This window comes from Leopardus geoffroyi, chromosome A3, assembly GCF_018350155.1.
Source record: "Leopardus geoffroyi isolate Oge1 chromosome A3, O.geoffroyi_Oge1_pat1.0, whole genome shotgun sequence".
NCBI classification, from domain to species: Eukaryota; Metazoa; Chordata; class Mammalia; order Carnivora; family Felidae; genus Leopardus; species Leopardus geoffroyi.
In genome coordinates this window covers 61,585,424-61,598,396 of record NC_059336.1, presented here as the reverse complement: position 1 = coordinate 61,598,396, position 12,973 = coordinate 61,585,424, and the positions used below count along the sequence as shown (strand labels likewise).

General features: G+C 38.0%; 1 protein-coding gene across 1 annotated transcript in view; it reads left to right on the top strand.

Annotated features, from left to right (window-relative positions):
- Nucleotides 1-12,973, top strand: part of CNGA3 (cyclic nucleotide gated channel subunit alpha 3) — a 75,292-nt gene that overhangs the window by 4,413 nt on the left and 57,906 nt on the right. Inside the window, exons 2-4 of the mRNA XM_045445796.1 lie at nucleotides 8,615-8,689; nucleotides 9,035-9,120; nucleotides 9,247-9,491. The gene's annotated coding sequence lies outside the window, so the exon portion shown is untranslated. The remainder of the gene's footprint in view (nucleotides 1-8,614; nucleotides 8,690-9,034; nucleotides 9,121-9,246; nucleotides 9,492-12,973) is intronic.

The following is a 12,973-nucleotide window of genomic DNA, read 5'->3' as shown; positions in this document are numbered from 1 at the left end:
AATTACAAGTAAATTTTAGTGAGTAGGTAAGTTCACAAATAGAATCCATAAATAATGAGGATCAGCCATACCTAAAATAAACTTAACAATAAATGTGCAAAAACAATGAGAAAAACTTTAAAACATTCCTGAAAGACACGAAAGTAGATGTAAACCTCTGTTGGTTTTAGAATGGATGGCTTAATGTCATCAAGATGTTAGTTTTCTGTGAGTTCATTTATTAAAGTAACACAATCCCAATAAAAATAACTGCAAATATTTCATGGGGTTTAAAAAGTTGACAGTAGGGGCGCCTGGGTGGCGCAGTCGGTTAAGCGTCCGACTTCAGCCAGGTCACGATCTCGCGGTCCGGGAGTTCGAGCCCCGCGTCAGGCTCTGGGCTGATGGCTCAGAGCCTGGAGCCTGTTTCCGATTCTGTGTCTCCCTCTCTCTCTGCCCCTCCCCCGTTCATGCTCTGTCTCTCTCTGTCCCAAAAAAATAAATAAAAAACGTTGAAAAAAAAAATTTTTAAAAGTTGACGGTAAACTTCATATGGAAAAATAAACGTGAGAGAGGCTAGAAAATACTAAAGAAGAAAAACCACAAGGAGAAGGACTCATGCTAATACATGAAACACTGTAACATCGTTATGCCTGTGTGGTGCTAGCACAAGAAAAGCAGACTAATGGAATAGAGTAGAATCCAAAAACAGACAAATATATGTGGAAATTTAGTGTATTCTGACGATAGCATCTCAAATCACTGGAACTTTTTAGTAGCTGATGCTGAGATGGCTAATGGCCATTGGAAAATAATAAAATAGATCCATGTTTCATACTACATATAAGAATAAACTCCAAATAGATCCAAGTCCTAAATGTAAAAAATGAAAACATTCAAGTATTAGAAGAAAACATGATTGAATTCCTCTATAACATGGGTGCAGAGAAAGGTTTTTTGACTATGATTCAAAATCCAGACGCAATAAAAGATTGCTCAGCTACATAAAAGTTGATTTTCAAACATGCATTACCAAAGAGGATCGTAAGCAAAGTCAAAAGACAAATGATACACTGGGAGACATTATTTGTACAGTATACCACACAAAGAGCTGATGCACTAAAATATAGAGAACTTTTAAAAATTCAGGTAAAAGAAATGACCAAAGAACCTGGCATAAAAAATAGGCAAAAGATATGAACTATTCACAAAGATTAAAGAATAGACCTTAAAATGTGAAAAGATATATAACTTCACTAATGATAAGAAAAACGGAGATTAAAACTACATTTAGAGAACTTCTGGTAATATGACAATGTGAAGTGGTAATGCAAATCATTTCACAAATAACAATTTTAAGAACTGGATAAAATTTTTTAAAAATCAAGTATTTAAAGGTACAATAAAATGTTCAAAAGCAGGCAGAATATGAGGAGTTTATTCTCCAAAAACTATGAATGGAAAAGTTAAGAACTGTGAGGTTGTGACACTCTAGCCTAAGGACACTCCCCAACTTTCATGGCCAAGACAACAGAAAAATGTAGCCTGACTGGCTCAAGGTGCCAGAGATGAGTTCAAAGCTGAAGTGGAAATTTTAAAAAAGAAATCCTGGCATCAAGAAAGCACAGTAAGAATGAGCCATGAAATCTTGAGCAAAAACTCTGTTCTAATTCCTGGCGGATCACTAAATTATGCATGTGTAAGGGCAGACCCAGGAAACCCTGTTTTGTTTTGCCTTTTTTTTTTTTTTTTTTAATGGAAAGTAGAGAGGAATATACTTTTGCGAGATAGAGCCATGTGGAGCAAAGCCTGTGTATTTGTTACTTTTGAACTGAAATACATTTCCAAACCACATACAGTTTAGGCAGCAGTAATCTACTCTTAAGGGATTAAAGTGTCAGGGGAAAGAGCCTCAGGGCTGGCAGAGCAGTTGAAAATTTAAGCAACTAAATTGCTGAAAGAGTGTGCTCCAAAATCTGCCCAAATCTTTGGCTGACCACTAAATTATTGGCCATAGGGGAAACACTGAAGGTAGCAGGGTAAAAGGCAGCAGTGAGAATCCATAGAACAGAATTGAGATTTGAACTGCTTCATACTACAGGAAAGAACAGTTTGCAGTTTGAGTACAGGCACGATAATTTATTAGAATAGAAAAAAAAAAAGCAAACAAGCCAAAATTTTTTTTTAATTTTAAAGCCTTGAAGAACGCAATAGAATCCAGCATAACAAGAATATATTCCCTAAAGTATACAGTTTTGAACCAAAAAAAACTGAGTAGACATACAAAGAAACAGGAAAATGTGTTCCATTTTGATGGATCAAAGACCATCATTAGAAATTTTTATTGAGTCCAGATGTTGTATTTAGCTGACTTTAAAGCAGCTGTTATAAATATATTTAAAGAATTAAAGGAAAATATAGTAAATATGAAGAAATTAATAGAAAATCTCAATAGAAAAATGAAGGTATTAAAAATGTGAAAGGAAAATTGTAGAGCTGAAAAGTACGACAAAACATATACTAAATGGACTGTGAACAGCAGAGTGGGGAATCTTTGAACTTGAACATAGGTTAATAAAAATTACCCAATCCAAAGAAAAGCAGAAAGGATTGTAAAAAAGCAAACAAAACCTTAGAGACCTGTCGAATGATTTGAAGTGTTTCAAAATACATAAAATTGGAGTCCTAGAAGAAGAAGTAGAGAAAAAAATTTTTTAAATTGGAGACTTCCAAAATGTTGTGGAAAACATTAGTAGATCTAAAAAGCCTAAGTAATCCTAAACATGATAAATACAAATAAAACTATTCCAAGGCACATCATAGTCAAACTGCCAAAAGATGATGATAATGAAAAAACCTTGAAAGCAACCAGAGAAGGACAATATGTTACACTCAGGGGAACAATGACACAACATGAAATGACTTCTCAACTAAAACAATGGAGACTAGAAGATATAGGAATGGTAAAGTGCAGAAAGAAAAAAACTTGTAACAATTATATATTCAATGAACTATCTTCCAAATTAAAGGTGAGAGGAATTCCACTGCAATATGTTTGAGTAAACTGTTAACACAGTACCCTCTGACAGATAACTATAAACTCTGGACAAAATACAAGTAATAACTACCCAGAAACTTTGGAGAGTGACTTAAGGCAAGCAGATTCTGATGTGGCGAATTTCCTAGTATTACGTATTTTAGCTGGAGAGCAGGCTGGGGCAGGAAATGGTCAGTGCCACATGTGGAGGCTTACTCTCTAAATGAAAACACATAGTCTTTCTGGGTTGAAAAACCAGAAAACCAAGTTTGGAGATAAGTTCTGGAAAGTGCAGAGAGCATCCAGACAAGGAGAAAGCCAGAAACAGGGAGCCACAAATTTTGTGTGTATAAACTTTGCCCAAATCTCTCACTGACTCCTTAACCACATATGCACAGGCAGGTTACAAGATCACCATCCAAGGCTAAAATTGCACAGAAATTTGATCTGCCATCCAAGAGGCAGAGATTTCCATTTAAGCTCAAGAAAGCTAAAATCTGCTTAAACAAAAATATCAAGGGTTCTGAGTGATGTTACAGAGTCCAGAATGTCTGCAATCTAATATTCATGAACTCTGGGATACAACTTTTAAGTTATTCAACATATAACCATGAAAATGTGATCCAGTTTCAAGAGAAAAGGCAATAAACCTGATATGACCCAGATGTTGGATTATCAGACAAGGAATTTAAAGTAGCTATTACAACTATGTCCATTCAGGTAAGCAAAAGACGCTTATAACAAATGAAAAGACAGGAAATCCCAGCAGAGAAATGATAAAAAAAAAAAAAAAGGAAATTCTAGAACTAAAAATTATATCTTAAGTTAAAAAAAAAAAAGAATGGGGTTATCAACAGAAGAGTCAGTAGATCTGAGATAGATCAATAGAAATTATCTAATCTAAAAAAAGAGATAAAAGAATTTTTTAATGAACAGAATTTCAGGGAATTGTGGGGCCATACCCCAAAATTGAATATACTTTGTAACTGGTATTTTAAAATGAGAGGAGAGAGAGAATGGAAAAAAATATTGGGAGAAGCATTGGCTGAAAAATATCCCAAATTTCTTGAAAGACATAAATTTATAGATTCAAGAAGTTCAGTGAACCCCAGATAAAATAAATAATAAGAAAATCATAGTTATAGTGTTGAAAAACAAACTAAAAGAGAAAATCTTGAAAGCCTCCAGAAAAAAAATGACAAATTATATAAAAGGGAACAATAATTAGAAATCACTGACCTCTCATCAGAAACTATAGAATCTAAAAGGCGGTGGAACAACATCATTAAAGTGTTGAAAAATAAAATTTCTCAACCCAGAATTCTATCAAATTTGAATATATCAAAGGAAAATATTTTTCAAAAACAAAAGCAAAATAAAGACATTTTCAGATAAAAGTAAACCAGGGGAAGTTATAATCCGAAGACTTGTACTGTAAGAAATGCTAAAGGAATTTTTTTAGGCTAAAAGAAATATATATAATATAGAAAATCAGATCTTAAGGATGGAATGACCAGCATCTGAAATGGTAAATATCTAGGAAATATTTTTTAACTGTTTTTTCCTCTCAATTCCCTTGATATAGATACAATACATATGGCAACTATAGCATTAAAGACAACTGGTTGAGTGGTAAATGGGTCTATATGGTTGCAAGGTTTCTAGATTTTAAGTAGTGGGTTTTAACTTCTTTCTCTCAGCTCTCAAATAGGCCAACACACACACACACACACACACACACACACACACACACACACACACACACGACTAAAGATATATACATCATCTTAACCTTGACTTATATTCCAAATTCTAGAAAACATTCTTTTCCACTGTGCTTGGTACTTTCACCAAGGTAGTCCACATGCCTCTGCCATGAAATAAGTCTCAATAAATTTAGAAGAATTTAAATCATACAGAATATGTTGTTGAACTGCAATGAAATTAAGTGAAAAACCAATGGCAATGAGATATTAAAATGTCAAAATATTTGGAAATTAAACATATTCCTAAGTATAGCACAAAGAAGAAATTACCAGGTAAAATGACAAATCAAAAAGTTAGTTATTTGAAAAAAATCAATAAACCTCTAATTAGTAAGAAAAAAGGGAAAGAACAGAAATTAACACAGAGTCGTTATCACTAGAGATCCTACAGACATTAAAATCATAATGAAAGAATAATTTGAACAAATTTTATCCTGAAAAATTAAAAAACTAAGGAGAAATGGACCTTGAAAAATAAACTAAACAAAACTGACATAAAATGAAGCAGAAAATCTGAATGACCTATCTATCAAGGAAATTTAATGGGTTATCTAAACCCTTCCCACAAAAGAAGTTCCAGGCCTGGATGGTTTCACTGATGAATTTTGTCAAAGAGTGAAAGAAAAAAATAACATCAATTTACACAAAATCTTTCAGACAATAGAGGAAGAGGTAGTACTTCTCAACTCTTTAGAGCCTAGTAGAACACTAACATGAAAACAAGGGTTACAATAACAGCAAAATACTATATAAATTAATCAACCTATATAATACTATATAAGTTAATCCAACATACATAAAACAGATACTACCTCATGACCAAGTCAGATTCATCCCAAGAATGAAAGATTGTTTTTTTGTTTTTTGTTTTTTTTGTTTTTGGTTTTTTTTTTTTTTCAACGTTTTTATTTTATTTTTGGGACAGAGAGAGACAGAGCATGAACGGGGGAGGGGCAGAGAGAGAGGGAGACACAGAATCAGAAACAGGCTCCAGGCTCTGAGCCATCAGCCCAGAGCCCGACGCGGGGCTCGAACTCACAGACCGCGAGATCGTGACCTGGCCGAAGTCGGACGCTTAACCGACTGCGCCACCCAGGTGCCCCGAAAGATTGTTTTAATAATCAAAACTCTGTTGGTGTAATTCAATTTGTTGCAACATAAAGGATTATCTCACTAGGTACAGAAAAAATGATTTGACACAACTCAAGATCCATTCATGATACAAACTTTGAGGAAAAATGGGAAAAGAGAAAAAAGTCCTCAAACTATTAAAGGGTGTTGTTATGTAAATGAGTCCAAAATGGCCCTCAGGTGGATTATCTCTTTACTACTAGCTGAGACCCATTAATGCAAGATCCTGATGGCACCAAATTCAAATTTAAGTTTATTTATTTTTTAGAGAGAACACAAGCAGGGGAGGAGCAGAGAGAGATGGAAAGAGAATCTCAAGCAGGCTCCATGCTCTGTGCCAAGGCCAACACAGGATTGATCACAGGATGGTGAGATGATGACCTGAGCTGAAATCAAGAGTCAGTTGCCCAACCAACTAAGCCACCCAGACATCCACAATTATTTTTAAATAGTCCAAACAAGCATTTTTTAAGCTATTGACTGCTTTGCATACCCCACAAAACCTCGCTCAAAGCTCTTACCTATTGAGCCTTGTAGTTATTAGACTCCAAGCAGCTGCTGCTCTTTGGAGCTCTCTCACCCAGAGACTGCCTGCCTTGATGCTGAGTGACATCACCTAGGCACATAAGCCCACTCTCCAGTCTTTCTCTCTCAAAGCCTCTGAGAGGTTTCATGTGAGGGACACTCTCATTCAATCCTGTCCACGTGTCATCCAATAAAGTTTGTTGTGTGTAAACGCTTCTTCTGATGACATCTTTTTCCTTGATCAGTCCCTAAATCCCTCAAATTCTGTACCAAAAAAAAAAAAATCTATAGCACTATGAATGCTTTTCCTATGATTGGGAACAAGGCAGGGATACCCACTTCCACCACTTCTATTAAACATTGTACTGTAGTTCCTAGTCAATGCAATTGGCAAGAAAAAGAAAAGCCATTAAGGTCAGAAAATAAGTCTTAAAAAATCTTTATCTGCATAAGTCATAAGTATTTACATAGAAAATTCTAAAGAATATTCATCACTACTATTAGAACTTGTATGTGAGTTTAGCAAAGTCACAGAATACAAGCTCGATATACAAGACTCCATCGTATTTCTATATACTGGCAACAGACAATTGAAAATGAAAAATTTTAAATGACACTTAAAATAGTGTCAAAAACCACAAAGCACTTGGTAACAAATTTAACCAAAGAACTTACAACTTCTACATTGTAAACTACAAAACACTCCTTAGAGAAATTAAAGATGACCAAAAATAAGTAGATATGCCATGTTCATAGATTGGAAAAAATCAAAATTTTTAAGACGTCAGTTCTCAAATCTGTCTATAGAGTCAATGTAATTCCACACATAATCCCAGCAGACTTTTTGATAGTTGAAACTAAGAATCTGATTCTAAAATGTATGCGGAGGGGCACCTGGGTGGCTCAAACGGTTAAGCATCCAACTCTTGATTTAGCACATATCTGCTAAATTCTGGGCCTGTTGCTTTCATCTGGGCTTCCAGGGACATTAGGCTCATTGTCTTCCTAAAGGGGCTACACAGGGTCATTCACTGTCCCAGGAATATTCTGCGGCTTCAGGGCCAACCTCAGACACTTGCTCACATCATATTTCCAACCCCCAGCCTCCAAAGAAAGACTTGTATCTAACTGGGAGTTCTTTTTCCTTTATTTTCCCAAGGGCTAGGATTTGGAGGACTGTGGTCAGGGACTTTTAGATCTGGGACTTCTATGGGAGGTTAACTGAATAAGGCTCTTCCTCCTGCTTCTTTTCCACATCTCCTCTCTTTGTTAATATATTTAACCTACACCTCATGCCCGGAAAAGAAATATCTCATTTGCTGTTTTGCTGTGATTGAGATCAAGGGAAAAACATCAAGGTCCACCAACAGCTCAATTCTCAAAGCATGTCTTGCATCTTTGCTCCCTAGGCAGTGATCTAGTCTACTTTTTCGATGAATTACCTGTTTTCATGTTTGAGTTATTCTAGACATCTGTAGAGAGCCATCTGGGGTTTCTTCTTAGTCTCCATCAAAGCTTGGGCATTCAGGCAAGGTGGTATCATTTAATCAGGACTCTGCACCAGGCAGGCCTTCTATGAACCCTGCAAGAGTGTTACTGCAAAATCTTTGCTTAAAGCAAAGGCTGGGATGCCTCATGCTCCTTGAGGTGGCCTTTTTCACTTTCAAGTAACTCTGCCTTTATTTGGAATTACACCCAATCTGCTGGAGAGTGCCACAAGGTTTTAAACCTCTCCCTGGGAGTTTTTGGAGGTACAACCTAGCAATCTTGTCCACATTATCAGAAAGCTTCATTTGTGCTTCTCTGCTTCCAGAGTAAATTTGAATATATATGATTGCCTCTTGCCAGGAATCCAAAATTATATTCCTTATATGCGAGTCTTCCCAATACTCCATCCTTTTTTGTCAAAGAAACAGTCCAAGGTAGGAGTTATACCATACAGTGGAGGTTTGCAACTTTATATGATTATAAATTGCCCCGTTGAAGATGCAGAACCCCTGGCCCCACTCCCAGAGATTCAGATTTACTCTCTGGGCCTGGGGCGGAGCCTGGCATTCTGTATTTTTAACAGGTTCCTGAGTTGGATCTCAGCAAATTGTACCTGAGGACCCAGCACCTAAGCAGGTGATCTGAGAGGAAGTGCTCCTCCCCACTATGCTTCTCCCTTCCCTCTCAGGTCTGAGCCCTGAGCACCCTCCCATCAAGGCAAAGGATCTCCAAGACCCAGAGCTGGTTTACTTCTTGATGTCAGGTTTGTGGTCCCTACAGAAGGTCCTCTGGGCACCTGGAGTGAAGACTATGCCTGCCTCACAGGGTTGTCATGGGCATAAAATGGATAGAGGGCTTGGAACAGAGTCTAGCACATAGTAAGAACTCAATAAATGTTATCTGTTCTATAATCATTATTCTCATTACCTTTGCTACTACCATCACTCACACTCACACTGAGAAAATGGCAGGGGGCCTCCTAAATGCCTCCACCCTCATGCCTTGTGAGGAAGAGAACACCACTCAGAGAAGTCCAGAGCCACGTGGGACAAATGATAATCATGAGCTTGCATCAGTACCAAACTCCTTTTACCAATTTCACTCACAGGCACCAGGAGAGTTTCCCAGGATCTTAGCCCCTGAAGGAGCAGCCCATGCACCCCTCTCAGCAGTGAACCATCCTGCCACTGAGAAGTTGGTATCTCACCACCCCTCTCCATAACTGCTTTCTTCCTATATGCCACTGAAATCCCCAGATCCCCTTCTGTACATCCTAGATACGTGTGGTGGTCTCATTCTGATCCAGCTCCTTCTTCCCAGGCACCAAGTAGCCAGTGGAAGCCCTCACCAAGCCCCCCCATCAGAGTCAAAGTGCTGTGACTCTCCCCTCAAGATATTGATGACTATGTTGAAGTTGGTGCCCTTCCTGGTGTTCCTCAAGCAGTCCTTCAGAAGCTCATCAACCTTTGTTCCAAGGAGTGAATGACTGTCTTGAGACTCCACCAGCCCATTCACAAAGAGTAGGAAGTCTTTCTCAATGTGATAAGATGAGCCAAGCACATAAGGTAGGTGCTAAATACATGTTTGTAGAATGGTTGGACCTTGGTTTAGGCAACCTTCCTCCTGGGCTTCAAAATGCCCTGATGGGTGTGTATATTTCAGAGAAATTATTCAATCTAGGCCATAGCAGTGGCAGCATGGATGAGCTGGTGCCTCCTCCGGCAGTCCCTCTGGGATGTGGGATTGTAGGGAGGATCTTCACATTACCTAGAGCCTGCAGGAAGGCCCTACCCTGTCCTTTACAATTTGGCATCTGGTAAAGAGGCATGTAGTATGGTCCTTTTACAGAACCTGTAGTCAGGAGATTTTTGATCCCTACTTGATAGTAGTTTGCATTGTATATCCAATATCCTCTGGCTAATATAACAAGTATGGGTGGGCCAGATGCTACAATCAGGAATAAAATAGGAGATCCCAATCTTGGGGGATTTGGCCAGGAAACACTCTTTGCCAGTACTCCCACCACTAGGTATGATTATCTAAACCAAAAGGGAAGATGTCTACCTCTCATAAAGGATTACTGTTTGGGGGCAACCAAGGAGAGAAGGCATCATCCATACTGAGGAGATGCCCATTTATTGATTCCTCAGTAGTTGACTCATCTGAAAGCTTGCTACTCAGGAAAAGATCAAAGGGACCACACCTTACTTCTCCCAGCCTGTTAACCTTCTCTGTGACTCTGCAGATGGGTTTGGATGGACTGAGAGCTTTATTCACGTATCAACAACCATTTTTGTGGCCTAAGAGTTCACACCCTAGTGTGTGGCTGGATGTGTCTAGTGGGAAAACTCTGAGTCCTGAAAGGTTCCTGGTGTGCAGAAACCACAGAGACACAGTTTAAATGCATGCTTAAGAGTCCACCTCTGGTGCCAGGCTAACCCTGCAGTGGTGGGTGCCACTCCTTGCCTCAGTTTCCCCCTTTTTTGTTGTGGAAATTCAATGAATTAATTTACAAGTGCTTTGCCTAGTGTGTAACACAGAGTAAGCACTGTGAACACAGTATTGCCACCACCTGAGTTCATGTTTTCTCAGCATCTGTCTCTAATAAGCAGGTTTCATCCTAGTAGGATTGTTGAAAAGTATCTTCTGTGAAAAGAGCAAACCTTAGTTCTTCAAAAACCACAAAGTTGTCAGTGTGTTTGATAGTTCTGCAAATTCTGTGCTTTCTTTTTAATAGGCTAGAGGCACAACCAAACCTATTGGGCTCCCCATCTCCTGTCATAACCCTGAAGGAATTCAGGGGACATGTGGGACAGATCTGGCTAGAAAGATAGTCATGACCTGATCACAAAAGGTGGTCACTAGCTAAGCAACACAGACTTGCCATTTAACCTTGAGGGGGGTTGTCTTTTCTGTACAGGAGGCGGGTTTGAGGAATGGGATCAGGTGCTTGGGAGGAGATCTACTGCATTCAGTGATCTCTAAAGAACTTCCCAGGTATCCCTCCTATGACTCCTCTCCCCCTTCTTCCATAACCCAAACTAGCATTAACAGTAACCATGGGGCCCACACAACACAGATTGTGAGCTCACAAGGGACAGGGAAGAATGGTAGCTGTACCCTCATCTCCAAAGGGGAGGCGGAAGCCAGGGTAGGGAGTGGGTGAAACAGAGAAGAGAAATGAAGAGGAGAGAGAGAAATAAAGAAAGGATAAAGATTGAGAGAGAAAAAAAACAAAAGAAGGAAGGAAGGAGGGCGAGGCAGAAGAAAAAAAGATAAATTCCTCTATCCACTAGTTAAGAAATCACAATTCAATAGAGAAGAGAAATTCACAAGCAGCACTTCACAAAGAGTCAAATGGAAATGTAAAATACTCTTGTCCCTCTAAAATACATTATTCATTGCTCTGTGTCACTGCAGATGTGTGTACTGTGTCCACTCACAGATAAGCAGGATACATTTGCATGATTTAAATGTCAACCAGATCCTGTGAATAATAAACTGCGTGAAGTCAGTCCAGAGGGTCTGAATCACTTTCCCTGGAAACTTACTTCATCAGCTAAGCTTCCGCTCAAGAATTTGAAATTCTGGGGGCCTAAAACTTCTTGTTGTGCTGTTTCATTGCTCCAAGAGGAATCAGGGTCAAAACAAACCATATTCTCTCCATCAGCAGCTTTCAAACACCCTCATACACAGGACCACTTCATCGTCATATCAAATAACTTAGTCTCTGGCCCCCTGGGAATTTTAGTGTCCAGGATTGAAAGAGGTAACATAATAACTGCAGGATGAGAAACAAGTAAGGTGGTTATCAATATGTAGGGGAAAATGATGACCTTCTTCCAGAATGGCACTAATTGAATGTTGAGCATTATTTATTTTTCAAGGCATCTTGACATATATTGTCCCAATTATCCATTATCTCTATGATGGAGAAGAAATTCCTCCTTTTATTTTGACCTACCTATAGTGTTGTACATAAAGTAAGTTTCATGTATATAGCATATCATTGGCTCATGTTATTCTATACACTCTGACAATCTGTTTTAATTGGTTTATTGAGACCATTTACATTTAAGGTATTTTTTTACATGCTTGGGCTTAAGTCTTCCCTTTTATTATTTGTTTTCTGGTTTGTTTTCACTGTTTCTCATTTCTCTATTTCTCTTTTCTGTAGAAGAATTCTGTGAAGAATTTTTAATGATTCTATGTTGAGTTATTTATAGTTTGTTTGTTTTTTTAAAGAGAGTGAGTGTTCATGAGAGAGAGCAGGGAAGGAGCAGAGAGAGAGAGAGAGAGAAAGAGAATCTTAAGCAAGCTCCTCCTCGCTGGGCATGGAGCCTGATGCGGGGCTCGATCTCACAACTGTGAGGTTATGACTTAAGCTAAAGTCAAGAGTCGGACACTTACCAACTGAAGCACCCAGTTTTTTAACTATTTATAGTTTTTTAGGTATATCACTTTGTACAGTTTTCTTAGTGGTAGCCATAGGTGTTAACAGTGCATTTATGAAACATCATAGTCGACTGGTATTAATGTACCATTTTGATAGAAATGTAGAAAACTTACTGTTATTTGGGTATCTTTACCCTTCCCTCTCTTTAAATATAATTGTTTTAAGTGTTTCTTCTTTATACATTGTGCACTACATCAGATGGTGTAATAATTTGCTTTAACCATCAGTTTTACCCATTCTGATATTACTTTTTTCTGAAGTTCCAAACTTTCTTCTGTTATTTCCTTTTCTAGCCATTCTTTAAGGGTAGATTTGCTAGCACAAATTCTCTTAGTTTTTCTTCATCTGAGAATGTTTTTATTTCCTCTTTCATTTCTGAAGGATATTGTTACCAGATATAGATTTCAAAGTTGACAGGTCTTTTCTTTGAAAAACATTTGAAGACTTGTGCCCTTTCCTCCTGGCCACCATGGTTTCAGAGAGAAATCTTTTTTCATATGAATTGTTCCTCATCTACAGATCTTGTGCAAAGCTTATCATTTGTCTCACAATAATATCCTTTATAGAAAAAAAAAAAAGAATTGCTAGAGT